This window comes from Brienomyrus brachyistius, unplaced genomic scaffold (assembly GCF_023856365.1).
Source record: "Brienomyrus brachyistius isolate T26 unplaced genomic scaffold, BBRACH_0.4 scaffold37, whole genome shotgun sequence".
Classification (NCBI taxonomy): Eukaryota; Metazoa; Chordata; class Actinopteri; order Osteoglossiformes; family Mormyridae; genus Brienomyrus; species Brienomyrus brachyistius.
Window position 1 is genome coordinate 3,765,788 of NW_026042312.1, and position 2,863 is coordinate 3,768,650.

Sequence of the window (2,863 nt, forward strand, 5' to 3'; positions counted from 1 at the left end):
ATAAGAACATTTAGGCAGATATATTTAACCAGAGAGCACATGCTAGGTGTTGCAAAACTGATATGTTGTGCTGCTACGGTAATTTTCCCTAATTATCAAATAAGTAAAAGGTAGTTTGTAGTGTGGTTATTACTTCTGCACAACTTCAAATGACACAGGGATTCATTGATAAGATCTAAAGAGCAGACTAACTGAATATTTAGTGCCTGGTTGAATTTAAGCAATTTTTACTCATTTTAATGTAGTTTATTGATGTAGTTTAAACAAACTGAACACAGTCTGATACAAGGAGTCTCTGTCGGTTTTGACTGTTTTTACTTGTGCCAAAAAATTAACTGCTTGATTTTGATTTGTTTTGTTTGTTAGGCACGTTTTTGGTGATACAGACTCAGACAATGAAGTAGAAGTGGGTAAAAAGAGGAGATGCAGCAGTATCTCCTCTACACCAGCACCACCTATTCTTCCACCTACTCCTGACATACTCTCTGATTCAGCTCGCCAGACCTCTGCTGGACCTCTGCTAAACCTGAGGCATACTGAATATCCCTGTTTTACCAGTATGTTCCTCTGTTTTCATTGAATTATTCTGTAAGCACCGGTTATGCTAATATCCACCTATTAAAGATTAATATAACTATTCAGTCAGCTTAGTTCTGAAGGACTGACAGTTACTGTAATTTCATGTGCTTAGCAGAACTCAGTCAGATGAGTCATTGAAACTTAATTTACTGCTATGATAGTGAATTATTTTATATATGAATAGCTGTGTTTATTTCTAATATTCACGTAAAAATAATCATTGTCATTTTTCCCAGCTGCACCACCTGCCCCCATTACGACACTTGGCATGCCTTCCAGTCCTCTTCACTTCTCCATTAGACATTCTGAACACGGCCGTTACACAGGTACTATACTTTTATGATTACTTTATAAGGCTTTGCTCATGAAAGCGATCACTTACATGCATTCTGCTTGCCTTTCTCCAGCTCCAGTGCATGCAGTTACCACCCCCATCTCTCACATGCCCTCAAGCTCTATGAGCCAGGTCTCTGCTACACCTCTTTCTGAAGAACATCAAGACCATTCATTTAAGCCCCGGTTTAGACTGGGGAGGACAGGCACTGGACCTATTCCTTGCTCTGGTAAAATTCTTTTCATTTGAAAACTGAGTCTGTGACTAAACGATGTTTAAAATAATAAATATTGAGAACTTGGTAGATACTGTCCTAGTGACCACATTATAAAAAATATGTAAATCAACTATTTTAATTAAATACTTTCCCAACTCTTTGTAGCCGCTCAACTGCACATCCTAACACTGTTGGAACATATCAAGGAACAGCAGATGCAGCTTGCTGCTACCGTTAATAATCCTGCTGCACGTATGGCGACAGACACTGCTGTGGCTGAAATGCATCCCAATATCAGTTTGCCACTGGCCACCATGTCTGAAGTTGAGGAGTTGGAGGACTGGCTTAAAGATTCAAGGAACTCGCAGGCTAAGCAAAACATGGTATTGTAACTTTTTACGTTTTAATTTTAAATAAAACTATCATTGCTGGGCCAATATACTGCTTATTGTATCAGATCTCTGAAAAGTGACTTCTTTCATCGATTAACTTTAACATAGTTAATGAAAACAGCAAAACCAAATAATAAATTAGGTTTAATGTTCAGATAAACCCTGAATTGTTTGTATGACATGATGTGATGTACGATCAGGATCTCCTACAGTTGGTTTTCACAGTCAGTATGTATACTTATCTTTGCCTTTTTATATGAAATATTTTTGTCTTTTCAGATTTCTGCTCTGGGTGCTACAGTAGGACAAAATGCTAAACGAGTCACATGGAACATACTTTCAAGGCTTTTTGCAGATGCAGTAGCCAAAAAAATAAACTGGAAAGGAGTTAATGGGAAGAAGTGCTTTAAAGAAACGCACACAAGAAGTTTGCTGATCAGTAAGTACGGTGCATACAGAGAAGCTGGGTATTAGACACCTTTCTTGCAGGACTGTTATAAAAGATGTGAATTTTATGGTACATGGGGCAAAGATGCTACTTTTTTAAAACTATGTGAGTTTGTATTTCTTTTAAGAACTCAAATAATTGGGCAATTGGCTATAAGTGTTTCTTGGGCAGCTCTGTTTTGTGTCAGCAGTAGGTTATGCATGTCTGAGCTGACTGATGGTTGAGAGTTTCTATTTCTATACAGCACTGTAAAAAATTATTCATTGACTCAACTTGACTGCTGTGAAGTCATCTTGTTGCTTTGACAGAGTTAAGTTATATCTATGTAAAGTGATAAATTAACTACAATTAAATAAATTAGTTGATACAACTTGAAGCATGTTGACTGAACATTTTGTGTCAAATAATTTGGATTAAAAAGGTTTAGCTAAAACAACAAACCAATGCTGGGTGAACTAATTTCATGAAGTTGTTTTTACAAATGTGAATTAAGCTTGTTCAACATAAACTTATTTTTTTCAACTTAGTCCTCAAATTTAGTTTGGTTAAGTTTACAGAGGTTGATAGAGCATTCCAAAACCTACCAAGATATGCAAATAAGACCTACAAAGCTACTACTAATCTACAAGAGAAGTAGTCCAACAAATATTAGCACAGAAAATAGCCCAAGACATATTTCAATCTGGAATATTTATTCTCAACTGCAGACAAATGTCAACTAAGACACATGGTCATCAAAAGTACAGGTACTGCTTAAATGTAAACTCTGTTCAAGGCTCCTTTAAAACAAAATAAAATAGTGTCTCAGAGACACATTTCCTCTGAACAGAGCATCCACAACAAAAATATCAAATGTCAAGTGTGCAGCTGCCAAATAATAAAAATAATATTAG

At 36.2% G+C, this 2,863-nt stretch overlaps 1 long non-coding RNA gene across 1 annotated transcript; it reads left to right on the forward strand.

Moving 5' to 3' along the window:
• Nucleotides 1–435: 435 nt before the first annotated feature.
• LOC125722221 (uncharacterized) lies at nt 436–1,490 on the forward strand. Its single transcript, XR_007386222.1, has 4 exons — nt 436–557; nt 816–905; nt 987–1,142; nt 1,296–1,490. It is a non-coding gene; the product is annotated as an uncharacterized LOC125722221 (long non-coding RNA).
• Nucleotides 1,491–2,863: the final 1,373 nt, after the last annotated feature.